The 27,592-nt window shown below is 41.5% G+C and overlaps 1 protein-coding gene across 8 annotated transcripts in view; it reads left to right on the top strand.

Annotated features, from left to right (window-relative positions):
* The window catches only part of LOC121281782 (testican-3-like), a 697,102-nt gene that overhangs the window by 195,621 nt on the left and 473,889 nt on the right, over nucleotides 1–27,592 (top strand). The window lies entirely within an intron of this gene.

Here is a 27,592-nt window from a genome sequence, read left to right as displayed (position 1 = left end):
CCAGTGCTAACTGATATTATTAACTATTCCCTCTCCTTCAAATCTGCAGTCATCACCCCTCTCAAAAAAAAACAACCCTTGACCCCTCCACCCTTGTAAACTATCACCTGAGCTCCAACTCCCTTTCTTTTCCAAAATCCTTGAATGTGTTGTCACCTCTCCAAATCCATGTCCATCTTCCCAATCCCTCCAGTCAGGTTTGCACTCTATCACAATGCCAAACAGCTCTTATCAGTCATAAATGACATCCTTCAAGACTGTGACAAGTGTAAACTATACTTAAATTATCCTTCCTCTTCCTTCTAAAGCTGTCTGCAGTCTTTGACACAGTTGACCACACCATCCTTCTCCAATATCTCTTCAACCATATGTCTTCCAGGTCGATGAGACTATGCTTATCTAGTTCCATTCTTATCTATTCACTCATAGCCAGAGTTTACGTCCAATGGCTTCTCTTCCTGCTCCAGCAGCGTTACCTCTGGTGTCCACCAAGGATCAATTCTTGGCCCTCTTCTTTTTCTGATTTATTGCTGCCCTAGGTGACATGATCTGAAATCACACTGCCAATTTTCATATGTATGCTGACAACACCCAGCTGTACCTCACCACCACCTTTCAACCAATTTATCATCTCTAAATTGCCAAACTGCTTGTCCAACATCCTATACTGGATGAGCAGAAATTTCTGCCATAGCCATTGACTTTGGTCTCCAGCACAATCTTGGTTGCCTAGCCCAGCCACTGACTCCATTCTTTCCCCTGGCAACTGCCTGAGGTGGAAGCAGACAGTTCACAACCTTGTTGTCACGCCAAGATGAAATTCTGACCACTTATCTGTACTGTCACTAAGACTTCCTATTCAATCTCTGTAACGGTGCCAGATTTTGCCCCTATCTCAGCTCACCTGCTCCTAAAATACTTATCCATGCTTTTGTTACCTTGTGATTTCACTATTCTAAAGCACTTTGGCTGTCTCCAATGTTCTACCCAGCATAAACCTGAGGTCTTCTGTACTCTGCTGGCCAAGTTGTAACTCACACTAAGTCCATTTTGTCTATTGACTTTGACCTTGCTGACTTAAATCGACTCTTGGTTAAGCAACATGTCAATTTTAAAATTTGGCTCCATATCTTCAAGTTTCTCCATTGCCTCATTCTCCCTATCTCTATAATCTCTCCTAGCCCTGCAACCCCTCGAGATCTATGCACTTCTCCAATTCTGCCTCATGAACATCCCTATATAATTGATCCCCTATTGGCAATTGTGTCTTCAACAGCTAAGGTTCTGAGCTCTGGAAATACCTCCCTACCTCCTTGTCTCTCTTCCTGTCTTTCCTCCTTTAAAATACTAATTAAAACCTATCTTTTTGACCATATTTTTGATCATTTGCCCAAGTGTCTTCTTCCATGGTTCAGTGTTTCAATTTTGTCTGGAAGCATTCCATGAAGTGCCTTGGAACATTTTATTACATTAAATACTATATAAATACAAGCTATTGTTGTTGTTGTTGTAGCTGGATGTAACATTGGTCAAAAAAATAAATAAACACCGATAACTGATCTTAGTGAAAACGCTTTTCAGAGTTTTGGCCTTGTTGTGCAGATAGCAGATGTATTTGATAGTAGTGTGTAAACTGGATGCTGCTATTATTTATATATACCACCAAGTGAAAAATAATTTGTAAAAATTGATTTATGGTTACACCATTATGGTTCAGATCAATATTCTCCTACACAGAATCTGGGATATATCTTCCTGAATCCTCTACCATTGGTACAGAAATTTGTCAAGGGCACAACATGTTAGACAAGATTTTAATTTCAGCACAGGGCTGGAGCAATTCTAGTTAATCCCCTTTCAATGTAACTCCAAAGCTCAGTGGACTAATACAATAGCTTTTCCTTATAAAAATCACATTTCAAAACACCACCTTGAAAATATATTGCGCTGTTCTTTGCAGCCATCTACAGATCTTTCAAACCATATGCCAATGCTTAAGTTAGCAGTCTGCTAGGAAGCACTGCTCAATATTTGTTTATAATTTCTCTGGATTATGTTTATTAGCATACCTTAACAGTGGGAACTATTAGTTTGTTCAATAAAATCAAGTTTGTGTGCATGCTGCTTTACTAGCTTTCTCGACCAACCAGAGTCTAGGTATCATGAGAGCGAAATTCAGCACTTATATTGCTGCTTCAGATGGCAGTGTAGAAGTCTACCACTCTCCTAATGGTGTACGCTGTGCCTCCAACCACTTTAACGTGGTCTGCATATCGCCACATACTGGGAATGGTACTCATGCAGCATTACCTTTGTACACCAGAATTATGTGACCTGGTATTATCATAATGTCACTCAGCCTTACAGGCATCATGTGGCAATCGGTTTCCAAATTTGGACCATGCAGGAACATTCAATGAAATTGCTTGTCACTCACCACTCACCAAAGAACGAGTGCTCAGCTGCTCAACACTAGGGTCACTTAAAGGGCCAGGCAGACAACTTGCAGTTAAGGTAATTTTGAATAATTTTTGCTATTGCGAATTCTATGGAAGTACTCTGGAGTGTTTCTGGAGGTATAGTAGTGAGTTCCTGGATTTTACGTGAATGTTGCTCCATCCTCATGGGGAGGGTAGAGGATTTGGTGACCTATTCACACATGAGCTGCAGTTACAGTGCCACTGGATCTGCAGCATGACAGAGCAAGAGGGCATAGAGAGGGTAAGCTCGCCATGATGCACTCTGCCAAATTGGAGCCGGTTTCTTCCATGCTTCTTGACAGTGACAAGAGGCTGTTTGGCAGGCCAGTCAATTCATCCAATGTCTCTATGCATTCATATCAGTACTCTGTTGTGTGCAGTCCTATCCTCGTCTGATTCTCTTGTAATAGAACTTGTTAACTTGTTTGCAACCTCCGGTGAGTTGGTACATGAACCATTCTTTTCTCTGGTGTGGCTGCAGCCCACTCATGCCCTGTGGCTCACCACATGTAAATTCCAACTTTAGACTAACCTCTTAAATTAATGAGGTGACATTATTTGTGCTGGTGGCTGAGAGTGTCAAATGAAGTGATGGGAGGGAGTCTGCAATAATGCTGTACTGGACTCCTGTGGCTGAGTAACTGGCAGTTCTTGAGGTTCTGAAAGCAGAAAATTAGAAGAGGAAGGTGGGTGTGGGTGGGGAGTGGGGGGTAGTATAAAGCAAGAAGTTCATAGTTACACCATCCGCAGCTTGCTTATCATGCCACATAGCAGGTTGAGAATGAGATGAGAGTTCAGAAGCGGCATAAGGAAAGAACATATTGTTATTTTCAATGTTCGTAGTGATGCCAAATGCCACAGGCTTTTTTGCTGACCCTGTGTTGTGGAGACCATCTTCTCCATAGGGCTCATGAGATGCAGGTGCCCTTTTTCCCTGCCAACTCTACTCTGCTCCCTTTTATTGGGTGCCACCTTGTCCTGCACAAAAGAGGGAAGAATTTCAGTTGTTCTGTTGCATTGTGTTTGGGTGATTTACCTGCTACTGATGAATAGTTGGAGATATGTAGAAGCAGTGGGAGCTGGGTGCGAAGCTGGCATCATCGGAATGTGGGTGAGGTGCTAGACAGTATCTGGATGTTGGGTGTGAGTTCTGAGTGCCGGGGCTGCTGATGGATGAGCGGTGAGATGGTGGTACATTCAGCAGGTGGTGCAGGAGGTGAGGAGATGTCATGTAAAGATGTGTTCACTGATCTTGACCACTTGCATGAGTTCATTAGACTTCTTGCGGGACTGCGGCTGGGTCTTCAGGTCCAGACATTAGGAGTTGACCTTCATAACCACCTGCCTTTAATGCCTTCTGAGGGTTGTCCTCCAGGGCCCCCAGCACCCCAGATGCATAACCATGGTACCTATCCTCTTGTCCATTTCCACCTTTAAAGTGTCCAGAACCCCATCCATGACCTTGGAGCCTCGCTCTGCCCTGGAGTTCAATGTTGCTTGTTTATATTTGCAGCAGTAGTATTCTTGTAATTCTTGCAGCATCCTCTTGTAATTCAGTGCAATATCTGTTTAAGAGGGACAAACTGCCTTTAAGAACAGAAGGCTGTTACATGCTATTAGCACATGTTGCCCAGCTCCATGCTGAGCACAGAGACATCCAGCAGTGCATTATGCTTGGCCAAAGGTACAATCAGGTAAAAGAGGAGGCAGCACCAAATTTTTATGTTGTCTATGAGTGAGAGCAGGCCTCAAATGTCTATGAGTGAGAGCAGACCCTCGCACCAAGAAAATGGCAATGGCCATTTTTTACCATTTGTACATCTGGAATTCCATGCATTCAAATAAAATATATAAGCTGGCTATATGCAGAACAATCATCTTTCTCTTTCTATAACTTTATTATTTTGTGTGCCACTGGTTGTTTGTAATTAGGCAAGGTAAATGATTGCATATATTATAGCAATTTAGCCTTTTAGAAACATAATTTGTTTAGTGATATTACCTTTTAATTATGTCTTCCTTTTCATTTCATTTCATTTGTCTCTTTGTCAATAGAAGGAAAACATTACTCTTGGATAGACAATAGTAACATGATTTATGTTAAGCACCTTCAATATCAGCAAATGCAGTCAATTGTGGGTTATTGTGAGTAAATAATTCCTCTACACAGTCTTTGTGGAAGTCCAGTCATGAATGTTGCTGAACAAGGCTGGTAGTGGAACTCTTCATACCTCCACTCATTTTTTTCTTATTGGCAGAGTTCCAAAAAAAATCTTAATTTCTGAGGGAAGTTTTGGAGACATTTGGAGAAAAAAATCATTTTCTGTGAATTTCAGTGCTAATGTTTTGAAAGGAGTCTCCAAGATTAGCTGATTTTGTCATAAATGTTTTGTTAAAATAGGATAAAGAGGATGAAATGAATGACACAATTTAATCTGAGCTCTAAGGAAGATGATCAATTAAAAATATAAGCACCTCTCCACATGAACTGGTTGCACCAACAAAAGAGCTTCATGATGAGAGAAATGATAATTTGCTTTAATCCTTTCTCATTTAAGATAGTGGCTTAACATGCTTGTGGAAGTGTTTACAATGATGTGATTGTACAAGTTTTGGGTAATATAACTGTAATTCTATGAGTTTTCCCCCACCTAATGTTAATTTCTCCTTTTGAGACCTTGACCATATAGATATTCTGGTGTCATAATATCAAGAAACACAAAACATTATACTTAATAAGCTAGATGGGGGGGCTAAATTTTATGTGACCCCCCCATGGGCGTGTTTCCCATGGGTGTGGGGGGGCATGTAAAATGGGGTGGGCACCAATTCCACCAACTTCCCACCCATCGCTGAGTTCACCTCCATAATATGTGGGGCAGGCAGGTCCCAAAATTGGGAGCCTATCTGCCAAATTTAACTGACCAATTAAAGGCCAATTAGGCTTGTTATCAAGCCAACTCACTCTGATAAAACATTTGGTGTGGGCAGTAGGGCAGGAGTGAGAAGTCTGATTTTTTTCATACCTCAAGTACTTAAAGGGTGGGAATGAAGGCGGGAGGGGCGCTCTTCTAGAGCTGCCTTTTGCCGATTGCAGATCGGCCCTCCCCTTAGGGTGAAGTCCCCTTCCTCCCTAACTGCTCCCTCCCCTAAACCCACCCCCTTCCACCCCGCAACTGGCCCGCTCCCTAGCCTACCCAAACCCTCCCAGTCCAAGACCCTGGATTTACTCGCTCCAGGGATCCATGGAACTTGGTCTTCTTCTGCAGCCCAGGCAGCAGCCATTGATGCCTTCCTGGCGCTGCTGGGACTGATGGATTGGCCGGCAGCTCAAGAGGATGGGGCTTCCTCCCTAGTAAGGGGGAAAGTGCCACTTGCCCTCATTGTTCTGTGGGGTGAGTCGGTGTGGATCATGTCGGCTCCGCCCTATCACTCAGCCCAATAACTTTACTGGTTCAATGCAATTCTTACATTGCAATTTAGTCTAGGGTGCGAGGCAACATGTGGTCCTCCCTCTCTGTCACTTCTGTTGTCTTCTGTTCCTAGCTAGAATGCAGTCCCTTATCTGAGTAAGTCTTCAGTTTTCAATCTCTGCATGCCTTGCTGCTGAAAGCTAGTGCTTTTTAACCCTTTCTGATATACTGCTCATGATCAATGATATTCCTGGACTCTGGTTTAAGCAGTGCATAATCTGTCCCTAATTGGTTTCTTAAGGGCGGCAGTCATCTACAGATGCCATTTCCTGTTACCTCCTGACTGTTCCCTAAAGTGTCAGTTACCTGCGGAACAGCCCCTCTCATTATAATGTCTTTGTTCTTTTGTTAAATGGTTATGTTCCTTCTCTGTCTGGTTGCTTTGATCACTGAACACGGTTGCATGCCTATCTAATGGTGAGTGAGCTGGTCATCAAGATACAACAGACACAGAGACCAATGTTAAATGAAGTGCGTGCTGTTTATTAACACAAGTAACAGAGCACTGACACGGCTGCTTTTCCAACCCAACCCAATTCTAAACTATTGATTAACATTGCAGCCCGCGCTATACAGAAATTGGTAATACAGTCATGTGGTCAATCTGCTCACGTTCTCTTAAAGGTGTATTGCACCTCAGATTACCACATCCCTCCCCCTTTGCTCAAAAGTAGAATTTACAATCTTCACAATATATTAGCTATTTACATAAATAAACTATTTACAAATTCAGTCTCTCTGGAGGCTTCTTCAAATGTATCGAACGTTGTAGTTCTACAACTTCGGATGGTTTATCTGAGGCCCCCCTCTCAGGAGTCATCTGTCCACTAGACTCTCCTGTAGGAACCTATGAGTTTGTTTCTTCGACTCTCTCAGGCTCAATGGATCCTGTAAGTACTTCCAAACCAAGTAGCATTCCTTCCACATGTGATGTAGACTCCAACGGGAATGCTTGGCGCATCCTTTCTTGTAGATCAGCTTCCCTTTTCATGAGATGATTTATACATCTCCTAATTATCTAACCTTCGACTGATATGTAATAGGAAAGAGGTCCTATCACTGTACTAACTTCACCTAATAGCCATTTGGACCCATCTCCAAAGTTCTTTGCAAGAACTATGTCTCCAACAGTGAAGTTTCTCTCAATACTGTGGTAATTAAGCCCATTTTTCTGGCCCTCTTGACTTCTCTCTACCCTCCCCCCTAAATTCGGCATTATGAGACTCAAAAGTGTCCTGAGACATCTCTTCATCAGTAACTCTGCAGGGGTAATACTGGTGGTCGTGTGTGGCGTAGTCCTATAGCTGAGTAGGAAATGCGATAATCTAGTTGCAATAGAGTCTCCAGTTTTTTCATTCCGGTCTTGAAAGTCTGGACTGCCCTCTCGGCCAAACCATTGGATGCAGGGTGTTATGGCCAGGTCTTAATGTGTGTTATGCCATTGAGACTTGTAAATCTTTGGAATTACCCGCTGGTGAGTGGCATTCCATTATCAGGCACGGTTATCTCTGGCAATCGGTGTATTCCAAAACTCTGATGCAATCTGTCTATGGTGGTGGGCAGATGTGGGTGAGCTCACCTCGTATTCATCCATCCACCTCGAGTGAGCATCTATTATCAAGAGGAACATTGTGCCCAAGAAAGGCCCTACATGGTCAATGTGGAGGCTGACCCATGGCCTTCCTGGCCACTCCCAGGAATACAATGGAGTAGAAGGGGGTAATTTCTGTACCTATTGTTACTGTATTCAGCTCTTGACTAAGTTTTAATTTCTGTATCCATCACTGGCCCCCACAAGTAGTACCGTGCCAACATTTTCATTCTAGAGATGCTGGGGTGAGCAGAATGTAATTCAGTCAATAATGGCTTTCTTCCTCTCAGAGGCACAATGACTCCCGCTCCCCACAGAAATATGCCATCCTGGCAGGTGAGCTCATATCTCTTATTAAAATAGGGCTTCATTTCATCAGACTTTGGCTCTTTAGAGCATCCCTGTAAGACTTGTTCCCTGACATGAGACAAAACTAGATGGCAGTCTGTCCATTCTCTTATTTGTTTGGTATGTACTGGTGACAAATCCAGAATGATTAATGACAAGACATGTTATTGAGGAATTGGGACCTACACATTGCTGTCTTTTAGAGGTAATTGGCTCAGTGCGTTGCCATTTGCAATTTGGCTTTCTGGCCGGTGGATAAAAGTATATTTGTAAGCAGCTAGGATCAGTGCCCACCTTTGGATGTATGCTGAGGCAACTGGGGCAATTGCTTTATCTTCCCCAAACAAGCCTAGTACTGGCTTGTGGTCGAATACAATGGTAAAGTGGCGACCATGGATATATTGGTGGAACTTCTTAACGCCAAATAAGATGGATATTTGTGAGTATCTTTGTTCTGCAACACTAAGGCGTAACCAGTGGGCCATTCGGAGCCACCCGCCATCCGGTGGGAGAATACTGCCCCTATTCCGTAAGGGGATGTGTCAAAATTAATTCTTTCTTTGGATCGAAATGTACCAACAGGGCTCATGAATGTAGCAACTGCTTCACTGTCATAAAAGCCTGTTATTGTGGGGCTTGCCAAGTCCACCTGTGGTTTTTCTTGAGCAACCCATATAATGGAGCCAGTACTGTTGAAATGTTTGGGAGAAAACAGCCATAGTAGTTAATAATTCCCAAGAAGGACTTGAGTTCTATGGCGTTGCTCTGTGCTGGCGCCTCACAAATAGCTCTCACCTTGTCTTCTACTGGGTGAAGGCCCTGCAACTTGACCCTATGACCCAGGTAGACCATTTCTTTTTCTTGGAAGATTTTCTCTTTTTTTTCTCTTTTTTTCTCTTATCAAACATACTCCAGCTTGAGTGAAATGCTTCAATACCTATTCCAAGTTAGCCAGGTGCTCATCATCAGTTAGTTCTGTTATTGGGACATCATTGAGATAAACCACAACATGGGGCAAACCTTGAAGTAAATTTTCCATTATCCATTAGAAAATAGTACAAGCCGATGAGACCCCAAAGGGTAACCTGGTATATTGGTATAACTCCGTGTGTGTTGATAGTCACAAAATCCTGAGAAGCCTATTCTAGCTTGACTTGCTGGTTAGTGTGGCTTATGTCAAGCTTCAGATATGCGGCTCCCCCTGCCAGCTTGGAGTACAATTCATCAATTATCAGCATAGGATGCCTGTTAAGTCTGGCCACTTTGTTCATGGTCAGCTTGTAGTCCACACATATTCACACACTCTGGTCAGGCTTTAGTACTGGAACTATGGGCACTGCCCATTTGGAAAATTGTACAGGCTGCAAGACACCCAACATCTCTAGCCTGTCTAATTCGACATCCTTTAATCCCAATAGTTTGCTTAGTACTTTTTCTCGAGTGATGGTGATTGTTCTAAGTTCCTCCTTCTCTATACCCTTTGCACTACCTGTTACCATTGGGGTGGTACTAGTGTCCTCCACTGTGAAAACTGAGGCAAAATATTGGTTAAGCGTCTCTGCCATTTCTGCATTCCCCACTATTAACTCCCCAGTGTCATCCTCCAAGGGACCAAAATTCACTTTAGCTACTCTAGTTCCTTTTATATATTTGTAGAAGCTTTTGCTATCAGTCTTTACATTTTGCGCTAGTTTTCTTTCATAATTTACCTTTGCTCTTTTTATTTTTTTTTTGGTAACGTTTTGTTGATCTTTAAAAGTTTCCCAATCTTCCAGCCTGCCACTGACCTTTGCAATTTGGTATGCCTTAATTTTTGCCTTTATATTATCTTTAACTTCCTTGCTTAGCCATGGATGCTTTTTCCCCCTCTTACCATCTTTCTTCCTCTTTGGAATATATTTTACTTGGGAGGAATTGAATATCTTCTAAAATATCTGCCACTGTTCATCAACTGTCCTACCTTGTAGTCTTCCTGCCCAGTCCACTGGGGCCAAATCAGCCCTCATGCCTGTGTAGTTACCTTTGTTTAACTCCAGAACACTACTATGGGACTCAAATTTCTCACTCTCAAACTGAACTTGAAATTTTATCATGCAAAGATCACTCTTCCCTAGATGATCCTTTACTATGATATCATTAATTAATCCCATCTCATTACACAATACCAAATCCAGACTAGCCTACTCCCACAACATATTGCTCCAAGAAACAATCTCTAATACACTCGATGAACTCTCCCTCGAGGCTACCCTTGCCAATTTGATTAGTCCAGTCTATATGCATATTAAAATCACCCATGATTATTGCCGTGCCTTTCTTATATGCTCCCATTATTTCCTGGTTTATACTGTGCCCTACTGCTGAACTACTGTCTGGGGACCTATGGATTACTCCCACCAGGGACTTCTTACCCTTACTATTTCTTATTTCCACCCAGACTGACCCTATGTCTTGCTCTTCAGTGCATATTTCATTCCTCGCTATAGCACTGATCTCTTCCTTTCCTAACAAAGCTACACCACCTCCTTTTCCTTCCTGCCTATCCTACCAAAACACTGAGTACCCTTGGATATTTAACTCTCAAACCTGTTTTCCTGTAACCACGTCTCAGTAATCGCCACCAAATCATACCTATTTATCGCTATTTGTGCTGTTAACTCAGTGGTTTTATTCTGAATGCTACATGCGTTCAGATACAAAGCCTTTAAGTTTACCCCATTGTCAATTTTCCCTACTTTCATATGATTCTTTGGTGTAATATGGTGTACACACACTGTCCCTTCCTTTCACTTTTTGGTAACAATCAGCCTCGTCACTAACCTTCACTCTTACCCTCTCCTTAAACTTTGATTTTTTATATTTCTATGCAACTGAACCACCCCCCCCCCACATTTAGTTTAAAGCCCTAACTACAACCATGAACTCCAATAAGACACTCTTCCCAGACTGCTTCACAGCGACGGTGACTGCAGAGGACACTCTTCCCAGACTGCTTCCCAGCAACAGTGACTGCAGAGGACACTCTTCCCAGGCTGCTACACGGCGACGATGACTGCAGAGGACACTCTTCCGAGATTGCTTTATGGTGACGGTGACTGCAGAGAACACTCTTCCCAGACTGCTTCACAATGACTGCAGAGGACACTCTTCCCAGACTGCTTCATGACAACGGTGACTGCAGAGGACATTCTTCCCAGACTGCTTCACGGTGACGGTAACTGCAGAGGGCAGTCTTCCAAGACTGCTTCACGGTGACGGTGACTGCAGAGGACACTCTTCCCAGACTGCTTCCCGGCGACATAAGTCAGCATAAGTTAATACTATATTAAAGTTTAAACTAAATTAGGGCACAAAACTCAGGGCTTGAAACCTCACAGCTGTTCTCTCTCATAATAGATCCTTATTAACTCCGCTCTGAGCCCTGGGTAGCAAAGGTAATAAGAGTTAATTGTTATTATGGGATGGGGGTGGTGGAGGAGGGTGGTTACCAGCTGCAGAGATTGGTCCATTCAATTTTGACTGACTTCACAGTAATAACCCTGCAATTAAACTATACTTGCGTAGCTTTGCATGTAGGCTTAGGCCATCTGCTATATTTCACTTGCCTCATAAGGATGCAGTTACATCTCCACAGTCACATGGGAAGTTTCCAGCATTGATTGCAATTGAGAAGAATATTATATTAGGTTAATTGATTGATATACTTTAATGACTTGATCATTATGCATAACTGGACTACAAACTAATTGTTAAACATGATTTTTTGCTATAGTTCACCTAATTTTTTAAATCACTGATCAAGTCTGCCACTAAAAAATGTTGCTTGGAAATGTATATTAATAAAAACTTTGAATAAAAATTATCTTGTTACAGCTTGTATTGCAATGGATTGAATGATTACTGTGACATACATTTTTCCTAGTATCCCCGAGAACATCAATTTGGCTGACTTTTCAAAGCGGATTGCATTGAAACTTCTAAATGAGGCAGTTCCTGCCATGTATTTTTTTCCAGTTTCTAAATTCTGTATATTTTATTTTTATCTATCCTTTCTTTATCTTTTGAGTTATAGCAAATTTCCTAAAATGCATCAAATTAGAATAGGAAAATCAGTTGTAACTCTCAATGGAGGCCTTTTTTGACCAAACTTGCAAGAGTCCTGAGGGATAATTAGGTGAAATAGTTCGTCCTGCTGAGAGTACATATTGTGAGTTCGGGAGTGTATTCCACATGGCTTTCTCTATGTTGAGAGCATAATTTAATAAAATGACTCCTCAAATCTCCTTTATACATGATCAAAGTGTAATTACTTTAAATACCCCCAAAAAATAGCCCTGGAAAACATGCACCTGAACTCAAGATACGTGCGTATGGAAGGTAAGGCTCCACACTAAGAGGGAGATTTTGTCAAATGTTCCCTTATGATATCAACATCGCTCTTCATTGGCTAAAATGTTATTGGGAACAAAGAAGTTCCAACAGTTTGATATGAAAGAAACTTAAGCATTTTTATGTGAAAGAAACTTGAATCTCTCATGCCTAATGAAAAACTTGTGGAAATTAAATTTTTATTTCAAGCTTGATGGGGATCCTAGTATTTAAATTTTTCCCATTTGCGCTCATGAGGAAGAGATTTTGTGATGCTCAGCAATTTCTTTTTTCCTTGCAATTGCTGATCAGATGCATTATACTTTTGGTACTGGTCATCACAGAACTGCAATACAGAAATGAGAGCTTTCGCAATATGGGAAACAAAGATGCATAGAGGAGGCATAAATTGTGTGATTGAGAACAGCCAAGTGCAGCATAAAATTAAAAAAAATTAGAGAACAGTTAACGTTAAAGAAACATGATTGAAACAAAACTTCAAAGCTAGTGCAAACACTTTGGAAAGAAAACAACTAAGCAATAGGAAAGTTCCAAACAGAAGATAATTAGGGTTCAATCTTGACATACTAAAATAGAAGTAACGAGGTGTATCTAAAGCTGGAGACGTTTTGATGAGTGAAAAAAATCAGTTGAGAGTTGATAAAGGAAGCAGATGATTAATCTAGGGCTAATAATGCAAAGAAAATCAAGCTGCGTAGAGAAAATACATATGGTAGGCAAAATAGATTCATAAGCATTTCCTCTGACCCCACGAATTTTGGCAGGGTCAGTGCCAGAGATACAGTCCAGCACTTAGACTAAAATGTGGTTCCTGTGGATTTCTGGGCCTAAATTTTATAAACATTTAAAAAGAGAAAAACATAGATTAACTAGGATTATACCAAGGGAAATAAGTTTTTAAAATGATGAAATTCTGGAAAAATGAAGGCTTCATTCATTGCAGTACATGAGATAAAGGGCTGTGTAACAGAAAATTTGAAGCTTTTACATAGATTTAAGAGAGTATGGGTGAAATATTGTTTCAACTGATCAGTGAACCACTATAAATTTGGAATTAGCATGAGAAGTATAAAAAAGCAGCTGAATGATTATTTTCATTTGAATGGTGATTGAAATATGGAATGCATCACAGCATTTATGAGGGAAGTAGATAAACATTTGGGAAAGAAAAATATTTTAAAAATATAGGGAAATAGCAAAGGTGATTGGAATAGATAAATACAGAGCAAACAGTGGTACAAGCACAATGAGCCAAATGATATTCTCCTATGCTGAAATCTCTCTTTCTCAATTTTGGAAACTGTTCTGAGAGTTAGGATTGAGGAGAGGACCTGTGTTAAGTTCATTCAGAGAATTGGAGACGGGGGTGTGCAATGCTGTTGGATGTTGCAATCATTCATTGGGGAAAGGGGAATTGTGCCCTCCAAAGTTCTACTCAGCAGGTGAAACTTTATTCCATGTGGGTGGGGTTCAGTATTGATAATAGTCCTTACCTAGGGTGTTAGGCTGTCTCAGGACAGAAGATGATCTTGATTTGGGAGTTGTGGGTGGTGCAGTGTTGGACTTTTTAATTTTATTGCTTACTTTAATTTCTGACCGTAGCATTCTTCTATGGTCTGTTTTGGTTTGCTTCCTGATTGTAAATCAAGAGCTTCCTTCAGATATTTTATTTGATTAAAGTGCAGCCACTTATTCTCCTATTTGCACTTGCTAGTCTTGGGTTTATTGTTGCTGTCAGGTGGAAATTGCATTTTCTTTCTTTCTGTTCCTTATTAATTCACTCCAACGCCAGATGGTGAAGTAGGAAGTCAGACACTAATCTTTTAACTTAATACTAGATTTATTTTTCAGAATGCAACATCACATTATGCCTGCCTCCTCCCTAACCAACACCCAGTATCCCAACAGTCTTTCTTTATATGTGTACAAGGTACTTAATCAATCATTGCGCTTCAACTGTGTATTTTAACCTTGATAATAAGTTAACAGTCCTCAGAGAGGATCAGGGGAGTTTTCTGGTAATTCTATTCCATTCCGAGAGCTCTGCCCAAAGGCACGTTCTTGGAAAATTGGCTGCTGATATTCAGTTCAGGACACAGTTACAGGCTCAGTAAAAAGAGAGAAGTGAGTGACCAGTGGTATGAGCAGCACAGGGAAATGAGGTTTACAGTATATTGAACTCATGGAGCTGAATTTTCCACTGATAGGACGGGCGCGCACCCAACCTGATCAGATGTGAAATCATGCGAGATGACATTGGCCAAGCGTCCCGAGGTCATCCCGCACTCGTGCGATATTTTGGTTGGTGGGTGCATGCAAAAGTCAGAAGCGTGCCCACTGACAAGAAGAGGGCAACTAAGCCCATGAACAGCTCAATTGTCTGTCATTTTACGTAGCCCATCCAACCATACGGCTGGTGGATGGGCGAATCAGCCAGGCGGCCTTTACATTTTTCAGCAAACCTCATCCAAGGGTGGGATGTGGTTTCCATTATTAGATAAACTAAAAATAGAAATCATTGACAGCATTTTTATAATCTATATGTTCAAGTGCCTGATTGTGATACTTGGACATTTCTCTCCTGATTTAAAAAATGTTTTCCTGAGTTTAAGGCCTTCAGCTCCTTGAGGCAGCTCTCTGCCTTCAAGGAGCTTTCTGTCAGCGCTCGCCCACACCTACTTCATTGCCTGCCCTCCTTCCGCCACCACCCCAACAGCGCTAAACTTTTCAGAGCTTGCTTCAAGTTGGCTGGTCGTTAATTGGCCAGCCAGCATTAAATTGCGGTCGGGCGCCGACCGTGGTTGGTGGTCTATTTCCGAACCACCACCGGGCCCACCGATCACTCCCGCCTGCCAAGCTGAAAATTCAGGCAATAATTTAAGGGAACCGCCCAATTTATTTTAAGTTCTGGCCAAGACAGGAAATAGATTTTAGTAGAGTTATCACCTTTTAAGCACCCCGTTGGAATTTCCTTTTCACTTGTCTTTACTGCTGCCCATTTTTCACCACCAACAAAATTTAACATCCACTTTATTGTATTGATCAAGTGTGAAGTGGATAGTGGCAATAATTCAGAGGATAGTAGTTCTAACCTTTATTGTGGCACCATGAAGCCTGGTACTACTAGGGTTGGTAGGATTTAAAGGCAGATAGATTACAAGAATGAAAAATTGGCAATAGTGGGAAATTTTAAATGGGAAAAATTGAAAGTTTTTTCTGCTGACTGGTAGTTGTGAATGGCATGTTGCTTCCTTGATGCCAGGATGAAGATGACCATCATGAATTGAATAGAAAAAATTCTTAAAAGGGAAGCAGAGAAGCCAAAAGCTAAATTTTTGGTTGTTGCACTGTATTTGGTTAAGCAGTGATTATTGTTATTAATTTTCTGGGTTAATTTGTGAAAGTTATTTTATTCTCTGCAATTCACCAGAAAGCATTTGCCTGACAACAGAATTTTGGGTTGTTGGTTTTCAATATAAGCACTGGCTCTGGAATGTGTTACAAAAGCATAATAATTTTCATAATATTATTCTGGTTTATTGTAAAGTAGGTTTTAGGGTGTGAATGTACATGGTTCTGTCTGTGTGATCTAATTATATTTGGAGTCAGGTAGACTGCAATATTGAAATTATAAAAGAAGTTAGGTGTAGAAATGTACTTGAAATGCTAATGAGTAAACATGGATGCTGTCATAGCATGTAAGGTGTGAAAGAGAATTTACATTTTTAGATAAGAGGAGTTGTTTGGATTTCAAAAGGATGTTAGGATGTTTACAACTAGTCAGATTAGCAAGGCTAAGCAGTGTGTGTATTTTTCCCAAAGGCTACTGCCAATATTGGCAACATGAAAGATTTTTATATTATGGGAAAGGTACGGTTCCAAAGATATATGGAACCATGGAATTTACATATGAAAGGGAGAGAAACATATACAAAGGAGGATGAAAGGCTATATTGGTCGGTGAGGGGATGTAAGATTTAACAGGAGTGTGTGAAACAGCCTTCAGAAAGCCTCCAGCCATTTGTATATAAGTCTGCTGTGTTCAGTAACTAAAGTCGGAGACAAGCTATTGGAATTCCACTGTGGGTACTGTGGTAACTTCCTGGCTTGTTTTTTTTTAATTTAAAATCTATTTTGGGCTGTTACCTTAAAGGGGGTGTGTAACTGGGAGTCAGGTTAATTAGGAATTTTAGGATTTGTTGTAGTAAGTAATTGAAATCTTATGTACATACCTGAAACCTTTTCTTTTATTAATAAATATTTTAATTTAATTTTTTAAATCTCTAAAGGTCTTAGTGGACTCATGCTTCTGAATTCAGTGCACACATATTCTTGTAATAAATATAAATTGCAAAATCATTATGATAGCGTGGCCAAGTTTCCCTTGTGGATTTGGTCTGCTCGGTGCACATCATCTGCCACACCATAACAAATGCAATAGCTCTGTCTTTTTATGGGTATTAAGTTCTTTACTCTCTCTAAAGGTGTGCTTCACTGTAACTTCAGACTGGCCATATTTCCCCAAAAATTGGCAGTTCAGATGCTCACTTTAAGGTTCAGGCTGCAACTTTGTCCTGGACACCTAAAGAAAGATGAAATTTACTTTTGTCACAAATGTTAAAGCACGCCTCTTTATACGGGTGCAGCTGGGAAGAGTTCTGCGGTTCTTCTGTTCTCAGGGGAGTGTTTGATAGTCTCAGACATAACCATTTCCTCTGAACTTTGCCACATGTTTACAATAGTGCAATAAATAAGAGACCTCCCTGAACCTGTGATCTTTGATGGGGTCACTGGTAAAAGTTCCAGCTGGACACACCTTGGCATCTAATGTAGCATTTGTTTTCCCCTTGCTGCAAATTCTCACGGCTTATGTTTTTTCCCTACTAACATGTAACAGGCATGGAGAGAATTTAAAAGCACATTATGTTATACCAGTTACTTTAACTTGGTTGAGAAATTTACTATTTTGTATCATTCTGCTTATTTGACTTCAGTAAATAAAAATTGATCATATTCATATCCAACCAACTCTTGTGTTTAACTGAATGGGAATAAGAGAGATGGGAAGTACTGTCAAAGGAGAAAGGTAACAAAAGATAAAAACCAACACAAAATCCAGCAGCTCTGGCCAGAATTCACCAAAATGTCAAACAACCTATTCCATATTAATACCACCAACTTCACCCCCACTCCCTCCTGTTCTTCCCTCCTCACCCCCACCAATCCCACCTTCAATTTGGCTGGAAAATTCACAGGGCTCATCTATCTTTTGACGCAGTAAACATATTTATTTGATTTGTACATTCAGTGACTTCATCAGTGTAATTTGATTTGCATTGTTTACAAAATGGTTTGATTGGGGAAGTACAAGGGTTCAGTTTTGGAATCAGACAACTTGATTGTTAATTAAGCAATTTGTGCACATAAAATAGTCTCACTAATTTGAAATGGTCAATTTGTTGTGGTTTGAAGTGTGTGTCTAAGGGGAAATCTTTACATATTGTAAGGTGCCAGAGGGAAAACAAAAATTGTACACAACATATTCTTTCCATGTTTTGCAGCTGCAGACATTGGAATATTTGTCAGTACTGCACATGTGCACTCAGTTGCATTAAAAAATTTAATCATGTTGCAGATGGGCAACTGGCACTGAAAAATGTGGTTAGGTACATGTGCATATTTATAAACAAATGTGTTCACACATTTGCACATGATCAGTTTGCATATGGTTGGCAAAATCCCGTCTCTTTGAAGGTCATTTCACTTTTCTGTTGAGTTCCGAGACAAATCAGGCAGGTTCTATAATAGGTAAGTGATTTGCTCTGCCAGTTTGCCGCCCAAATGGTGAAGGTGAAAATGACCTCCTTTATGTCCCTTGTGCACCTTGACTGCTGTAAAGGAATCTGCTGATTTGCAATACTTGCCCCCCCGCCACACCACCCCCCCCCCCCCCCGTTTTTCTTTCAATAATGCTTAATGTCAATTTTTTTGTATTGTTTTATAAGTTTAAAATGCTGCTGAATGGTAGTAATAGCTATACTTTATATAGTAAATTTGTAAATCAAGAACTAACTTTACATCACTGATGTGTGTCTTGTTCCTTGTTTTAATGATGCACACAGGCCATTGGCATTGTAGCTGAGCTTACTTTATTGATAACATTTTTCAAGCATGAACACACTTCTGCAGTGCTTGTACTCTATCAAGACAGGCTCCAACACGTGCTATCTGACGTTCAATTCCCAGGTCCGGTGACTCTACATATAGTACAGAGTACCGTACAGTATCTAATATGGAGTCCACAACCGCAATCAGCTATTATCATGACATTTCCTTTTTTTAAAAAAACACTTCTATACAACTCGAACTCACAAAGCCTCTTATCTATTCTTTCTCACTCTGTTTTGATCATCTGTTTTGTCTTTACTCATCTCTATATCTCTGTGGTTTCTTCACAGTTCCAACACTGGATGTTCTGAATGGCAGCAGAGGTGATTTTGAAGGACAAGGGGCCTTCTCTAGCTCTGTGTCACTATCAGCCCTTGGATAGTTTTAAGGACTCTCAAGCTTTGTCTGGTTATCTGTTACTTCACAGGTGCATTCTGGTTTTTGATTTTCAGCTACTCTTTCTGGTTCAGAGCAGGGTTGTGTTTTATTTGTCTTCTGTAAGAATTTCCGGTTTCACCTGTACTGTGGACAGTTGGAGTCTGCAATACGCAAGACCTTGGGGTTGAGAAACTTATCAGCCATGATTGAATGGCGGAGCAGACTCGATGGGCCGAATGGCCTAATTTCTGCTCCTATGTCTTATGGTCTTATGGACCTTGGTTCTCCTGTGATTCCTATGACAATAGCAGGATTCCAGATCCCCCCATGCTGAATCCTCACTGTCTCTCCCATGTTCAGGTCAGGCAGAGTTCAGGAGCCTCGATCACAGTACTGTTTCTGCTTCTGCTGTCTCAGTTTCAGCAGATCCTGCATGCTGTCGCTCACTGGCTATAGAAATAACAGTTGAGGCGCAGTTGGAAGCTTAGTTCTTAATCTCCTCCCCATTAGGAGCTGTGCTGGAGATGATCCAATGCCCTCGAATGAAGTATTTCTGAATTCCAGCAGAGCCAGGTAGGGGTGTCTTCCGTCTGCCTTTGCCTTCTTCAACAGGTGTTTTAAGCTCTGCAGGTAATGTTCCACCATTTCATTGGATTGTGGATATTTGGGACTTGACGTAATGCGGCAAAACTCCAAATTCTGTGCAAATTTGCGAAACTCAGTGCCTGAGAATTGTGGGCCGTTATCTGAAATGAACATTTCAGGAATGCAGTAGTGAGCAAAAATTGATTTTAAATAATTTATCACAGTGATACTATCATTTCTCAACAGGACAGACTCAAAAAACTTTGAGTAATAATCTACTATTAGTAGGTATTCACTGTTGTCAAATGTGAATGAGTCCATTCCAATTTTCTGCCAGGGCCTCTTTGGAACACTGTGTGGATGAAATGGTTCTTTTTGTTGTGATTTACTGTACTTCTGGCACACTGCACACACATTCATCATCTCCCCAATTTGTGTTCCCATTCCAGGCCAGTACATTACATCTCGAGCTCTTCTCCTGCATGGTTCTATGTCGAGGTGACTTTGATGTATGCGCTGCAGCATTTCTTTCCTCAATGTTGTAGGAATTATGATCTTTTCACCCATGAAAAGTATTCCTTCTGCTACATGAAGTTACTCATGAAAGTTCCAGTACCCTTGTATAGCAGAAGGGGCTCTGGACAATGTGTGGGCCAGCCAGTTTGCACAATCTGCTGCAGTTTTCTCAGGATGGCATCATTCTTGATCGCTTCCCTGATCTCATCCAGTTTGGTTACAACCACAGTTAAGTTCTTTATCAGCATGTGAGCCTGTACTTCTTTATCCTGTTCCTCTGTGATGAGTAGGTATGCACATGACAGAGCATTTGCGATGTACATTCCCTTGCCCAGTTCGTATTTAACTCTGACCTGGTACTTCTGCAGACACATTATTAATCTTTGCATTCTATGTGGTGCGCAGTTCAGGGGCTTTTTAACTATAGCTTCCAAAGGCTTATGATCACATTCTACCTCCATGTCTTTGCCATAGACAAACAGGTAGAAGCGTTCTAGGCCAAACACAATTGCTAGCATTTCTTTCTATATTTGGGTATACCGCTGCTGTGTTTCAGTCATTGCCTTTGAAACATATGCTACTGGTGCCTCATTTTGCAAGAGGACATCTCCCAGGTCAGCTGTTGAAGCATCCATTGAGATCTTGACAGGCTGACTGACATCGTTATACTTTAACACTAGTGCCTGGGTCAGTGTTCTCTTCAGACTGGTCAGAGTTTCATGGTGACTTTGTTCCCAGTGCCATTCCACATCATTTTGTAGAAGCTCTCTGAGAGGTGCATGTCAGGTCTGACATGTTCAGAATGAATTTCCCAAGATAGGTCACCATTCCCAAAAACCTCTCCAAGCCTTTCTTACATTCTGGGTGGCATGTTCATGACTGCTTCAATTTTACTCTGGTCCGGCTTCAGTCCCTCACTAGTTAGCAAGTCCCAAGTACTTGATTTCATGAAGACCTATTTTGCACTTTTCCTTCTTCAACTTGAGGTTCCTTTCTTTAGCCCTCGCCAGCACCTGCCTCAGTCTGTGGTCATGTTCTTCCTGTGAGGTTCCCCAGACCAACACATCGTCGATATAGGTTTCCATCCCTCTAACCCTTCAAACAGCTGCTTCACTGTTCTGTGGAACACCCCCGGAAGCAAATTAATACCAAAAGGTAACTGTAAAAACCTGTATTGCCTGTACGGTGTGTTGAAGGTGCAGAGATAGGAGCTGCGTTTACCCAGCTTGACCTGCCTGACGCCTGAACTTGCATCCAAGAATGAATAGTATTTAGCATCAGCTAGCTTACACAAGATCTCACCTACCGTGGGCAGCTGGTAATGTTCTTTTTGTATTGCCTGGTTTAGGTCTCTGGGATCCAGACAGACTCACAGATTCCCATCCGATTTTTCTACACTTACAATTGGATTAACCCACTTTGTCAGTTCCTCAATTTTCTTGATGATGAGAAGTTTCTCCATTCTGTGCAACTCTGCTTTCAGTCAGTCTTTCAGCATTACTGGTATTTTCCTGGGTGGGTGTATTTCGGGTGTAACAGTTTCATCAATCTTAATGGTGTGTTCTCCTTTTAGGCAAATAATTCCCTGGAACACATCTTTATACTTGTTCAGGATGTCATCAGTGATGACAGTCATTATTCTCTTGATTAACTTCAGATTTTCACAAGCTTTGATTCCAACAATGGGTTTTGCATCAAAAAACACCCATGTTGATTTTCAAATAAAATATAGTAAAAGCGAATGTGTTTTCACCACCACTAATGGAAGTGCTTGAGACTGTTTTTTGTAGTTCACTTCAAGTGTGCACTTTCTTTCTACAGCAATCTTTTTCATCTGTATAAGTAGACAGCTTCACTTTTGTTTTAGTTAGCTGTTTTTCTTTGCTTATCTTACAATACAGGCTTATGGGAATGACATTTGCTTGTACAGCTGTGTCAAGTTTGAAATTCACCATTCATGTTGACATTTTTAAAATCAACCTTCCATTTGCCTTCTTTGGAATTTGTTGTTACTGCACCAATGAAAATTTTAGTTTCAGTGTCTGTGTTTTCATCTGCAATCGTGGGCGCTTTCTTTGACTTAAACATCTTAATGAAGTGATTTAATTTATCACACTTCTTACACAGCTTTCTGTATGCTGGACAACTAAGTGGTAAATGTTCTGTACCACATTGGCTGCATTTAAATGTTTTAATAGCAGTTTTGTTCTTTTTAGCTTCAGGCTGTCTATTTGTTCTTTCCTGGGGCTGTTTCATTTTAACTGCATCTAACTGCTTGATTGTGTGTGGCTTATCATCTTCTGTCAACTGTTTAATCTGGCATTTCATTATTCCTACTGCTCTGCAGATATTGATTGCTTTCTCCAGTGTGAGATCAACTTCTCTCAAAAGCCATTCTCTCAGAGAGTCATTTACGATCCCGCAAATTATTCTATCTCGGATCAGAGGCTCTTCAAGCTCTCCAAATTCATATGATTTAGCTCACTTTTTCAGCTCAGGTACATACTAACTAATGTTGTCACTATCTTGTGTGCACGTAAAAAATCAGTATCTTTCATATTTGATGTTTTTCTTAGGGTTGCAGTAGGCTTCAAATTTTTCCATTATTTCTTTCAAGTCATTTTGTTTCTTATAACTTTTAAATGTGAATGTCTTACAGACTTCTAGGGCTTCTTCCCCTGCTATGTGAACTGAGGGTCATTTTTATTACTGCCCATCGCTGTGAGGTACAGCTCGAATCGCTGCTGGAACCTCCTCCAGTTTTCAGCGAGATTGCCCTCCAAACTGAGCTCTGTCTGTGGTTTCAGAATTTCCATTGTCGCGTTTAGTTTACTTCTGGCACCAGGTCTTGTTTCTTGTTTTAAAGATGCACACAGGTCATCAATATTGTAGCTGAGCTAATTTAATTGATAACACATTTTCTTAATATGAACGCGTATCTGCATTGTCTGTAGTCTATCAAGACAGACTCCATTATGTGCTATCTGACCTTCAACCACCCCAGGTCAGGTTACCCCGTGTACAGTACAGAGTACCGTATAGTATGTAATACTGGGGTCCAAAACCACAATCAGCTATTATCATGGCAATGTGAAACAACATATAGCTGTATATTCAGACAGCTCCTTAAATAAAGTTGCTAAATAAAAACATCACGGCAGTCAGGTTGTGCATTTTCAATTAATTGATTTAATCAAATTTAAAACAAAAATCAGAAATTATAATTAAATTCAGATCCAGGTAATTACTTAACTCTATCATGTATATAGTATTCTAACTATTTTTACGAAGCTGTTAAGTTCATTCTGTGCCTGCTCCAAAGGATAACTTACACATTTTTGTTAGTTGATGTTCCTAAGCAGGATTACACTCACTTACAAAGAATTAAACAGTAGATCGTGATTGGTTCTACTACAAATGTCAATCTAGAAATTTCAAAAATATTGACTTTAATCAACTTATTGAATGTTTATAGAAAACATTTTAAGATATATTAATATCATGTAAGAGGAAAATAATATTCTATTGATGTGATGATCTTTGACCTGGGAACAGTACAGTAAGCACAATTTGTAATTGCCTGAAAAACCTCTGTGAAGTCTGCAATTGTTTTAAGAATGTTTGAACAGGACTTTTACGAGTTTGCATTAATTGTAAAGGGATAGATGTAATTTTCTTGGATAATATGTAATGCTGGTCCATGTGACCTGGCTACTCTTGACCTGGAAGCAGTAGCAACAGGAAGGAAGTTAAGACCAGAAGCCATGTGGCCAGACACCAAGGAGATATACAAGCAGAGAAGCTGAAGAGTGAAGACAAAGCTGCAGTCACAAAGAAAGAGCACACCGGCTATAGCAGAGCATGTGGGGATTAATGTAAGATTTGGAGCTACAAGGGATGGGATCCTTGAAGAATTGCTTGGGCAACTGGGGCTCGAGGAAGAAAGGACCAGTTCCATTAGTGATTGAGTACAACTGGCCACAATTGGAAAAGAAGTAGAACTAAGAAGGATTGACTTAGAAAGAAAGAAATTAGCAATAGAGGAAAGGGATAAAGCGTGGGAGAGAGAGAAATGAAAAGATTTGAACTGGAGTATGAGTTCTGATTACATAAACTTGAGTTGATGAAGAAAAATGAGGCTGACTCAGAGAGAATTCTGCTTAATTTTGATTTGGTGAAGAATTCTCACTTCATACCCAGATTTAATGAGGATTTAGTGGAAATGTACTTTGTGTCCTTCGAGAAAATTGCCACAAATATGAATTGGCCGAAAGAATAGTGAGCTATGCTCCTATGAAGTGATTTGATAAGGGTGGAAGACCTTGAAGATGTACTCATCTCTTTCAGCAGAGCACTCGTATGACAAGTGAAAAGTCGGAGGGCAGGTTTAGTTCAAAGAGCAAAGAACAAAGAAAAGTACAGCACAGGAACAGGCCCATCGGCCCTCCAAGTCTGCGCCAATCATATTGCCCGTCAACCAAAACAATTTGCACTTCCGGGGTCCGTATCCCTCTATTCCCATCCTATTAATGTATTTGTCAAGCTGCCTCTTAAACACAACTATTGTACCTGCTTCCACCACCTCCTTTGGCAACGAATTCCAGACACTCACTACTCTCTGCGTAAAAAGCTTGCCCTGCACATCTCCTCTATAGTTTTCTCCTGTCACCTTAAATCTATGTCACCTAGTAATTGACTCTTCCACCCTGGGAAAAAGCTTCTGACTATCTACTCTGTCCATGCCACTCATAATTTTGTAAACTTCTATCAAGTCGCCCCTCAATCTCCGTCGCTCTGGTGAGAACAATCTGAGTTTCTCCAACCTTTCCTCATAACTAATAACCTCCAGACCAGGCAGCATCCTGGTAAACCTCCTCTGCACCCTCTCCAACGCTTCTATATCCTTCTGGTAATGTGGCGACCAGAATTGCACGCAATATTCCAAGTGTGGCCAAACCAAGGTTCTATGTAGCTGCAGCATGACTTCCCAGCTTTCATACTTAATGCCCTTGCCAATGAAGGCAAGCATGCCATATGCCTTCCTGACTACCTTATCCACATGCGTTGCCACTTTCAGTGACCTGTGGACCTGTACATCCAGATCCCTCTGCCCGTCAATGCACTTAAGGATTCTGCCATTTACTGTATAATTCCTGCCTGTATTAGACCTTCCAAAATGCATTACCTCGCATTTGTCTGGATTAAACTCCATCTGCCATTTCTCCGCCCAAGTGGTCCAACCGATCTATATCCCGTTGTATCCTTTGACAGTCCTCTTCACTATCTGCAACTCCTCCAATCTTGGTGTCGTCTGCAAACTTACTAATTAGCCCAGTTACATTTTCCTCCAAATCATTTATGTACGTCACAAACAGCAAAGGTCCCAGCACTGATCCCTGCGGAACTCCACTAGTCACAGCTCTCCATTCAGAAAAGCACCCTTCCACTGCTACCCTCTGTCTTCTATGACCAAGCCAATTCTGTTTCCATCTTGCCAGCTCACCCCTGTTCAAGGAGACTGACATGATATTTTTGTCATAAGAAAGGACACATGAATTCTGAATGCTGGAAGTTAAAAAACAAGTCTGCCATGTTTGCCCAGTCAAGGGATGTTTTCCCAGATGACATTTTCCTGACCAGCAAAGTTCAAGGCAAGGCACAGCCGAAGCAAACTCAACTTGCTCCACGTCAACCCGCTCTACAGCCATAATGGGCTATTGGCGGGCTAAGTAAGCAGCCAATGGGACGTCAACCTCTCACTGGTGAGGAAGACCAGCCCTCGGGAGTTTCCGGCCAATCTGATTGACAGCTCCAGCAGTCCCAGCAGCATCAAACGCACATTAGTGAACACTGCCAGGACTGCAAACAGTCCTAGGAAGAAGGCCCATAGTTCCTGGAGCAAGGTTATTCTGGAACCTTGCATCAAGTGGTACTGGGGTCAAGTGACTTGTTAACAAGCTCAACTGACTCTTGATTATTTATTTAAATATGGTGGGGGGGCTGTTGGTTTTGGCGCCCACACACCCCCATAATATGGGTTGAGCTCAGGGATGGGTGGGAAGGTGGTGGGGTGGCCACCTGCCCTATTTTATGTGGCTCCCTGCTGAAAACACATCTGGCCGGAGCACGTAAAATGAGTCCAAGAAGCATAGAAACATAGGGGAGAATTTTCTCTCTGTCGGGTGGGGTTGAGTGGGAGCAGGTGCGGGCCCGTGATCAGCTGTGCGCCGCTGTTTTACGTGGATTGGCCAGTTAAGTCCAGCCCAGCGTGACGCGCAGCCGGAAGCGCTGAGTGCTTCCTGTGCAGACAGGAGAATGAGGCTGAGTTGGGGCCTGCGCTCTTTCACGCATATGTTCAGAAATCTCCCTGGGGCACAGAGCTGCCTCAGGGAGATTAGTTTGATTATGAAAAATTTAAATAAAGGGAAAAAAAATTATATTCAGACATGTCCCCTCATGTGACAGTGTCACATGAGCTGGGACATGTCAATGAATTTTAATAAAAAATTTTATTCAATTTATAAACACGTGTATGAGGTTTCACGATAAATGCGCAGGCCGCCTGGGCTCTTCACCTGCCTGCCAACCTTAAGGATGGATAAGCAGCTCTGTTAATCTTTTTAATTGGTATTTAAGTGGCCTTAATAGGCCTTTGACAGTTCGGTGGGCATGCAGCCGACTCCAGCATGCGTTTGCCAAACTGAAGATCTGAATCACGCATGGTGACGTTGTGACGCATGCCCGACATCAGTGGCAGCATTTAACGGGTCAGCAAGCAGAGCCCGCCCCCACATGCTGACCAGAAGATTCATAGAAACTAGGAGTAGGCCATTCGCCCTTTGAGCCTGCTCTGCCATTCAATATGATCATGGCTGATTCTCTATCTCAACACCATATTTCCGCTTTTCCTCCATACCCCTTGATGCCCCTAATATCCAAAAATGTATCAACTACTTTCTTGAATATACTCAGTGATATAAGCCTCCCCCACATTCACTGGAAGGGGGAACTGGTGATGGAAGGCTATAGGGCAGGATTTTTATCTAGTTGTACAGATGCGGTGGGGGTTCCTGGAAGTGGTTGCAAAGCTGACTGCTGCCCGCAATTGGGCCCCAACATTGATTTCATGCTAGCTGGCCGTTAATTGGCCAGCGAGCATGAAACACATGCTACAACGCTGAGTGCTGCCTGGGTGGAGGCGGGAGGAGGGCGAGTGCGGACGCACATTGAAAGCTGCTGAAGATTTTTAAAATCAAAAATAAAAAATTTACAAATTTAAAAAAACCATGTACCCTCATGTGACTCTGTCACATGAGCAGGTAAATGTTACAAGCGACATTTCAACATTTGTTTCAAAATTCCTGTTGGAAACAACATCCCACCCATGGGTGAGGTTTCATAATAAATCCAAAGGCTGCCTGGCCAATTAGTGAAAAATTGAATTCAATTAATACGTCAGCAGCCTTAGTAGGCCTGTTAATTGTCGATGGACATGCTGCCAACTCCCTCACATGCCCGCCGACTGAGATTGAGCAATGATGTCGAGACGCTTGCCTGGCGCCATCGCACGTCATTTTACGCTCGAGTGGGTCGGGCCACACTCGTCCAGTCAGTGAAAAATTCAGCCCATAGAGGCTTTTTTGCTTGAGGGTAAGATGCCCCTT

This window comes from Carcharodon carcharias, chromosome 1 (assembly GCF_017639515.1).
Source record: "Carcharodon carcharias isolate sCarCar2 chromosome 1, sCarCar2.pri, whole genome shotgun sequence".
Lineage (NCBI taxonomy): Eukaryota > Metazoa > Chordata > Chondrichthyes > Lamniformes > Lamnidae > Carcharodon > Carcharodon carcharias.
Note: the sequence above shows the minus strand (reverse complement) of the source record. Positions and strands in the feature narration are given on the sequence as shown.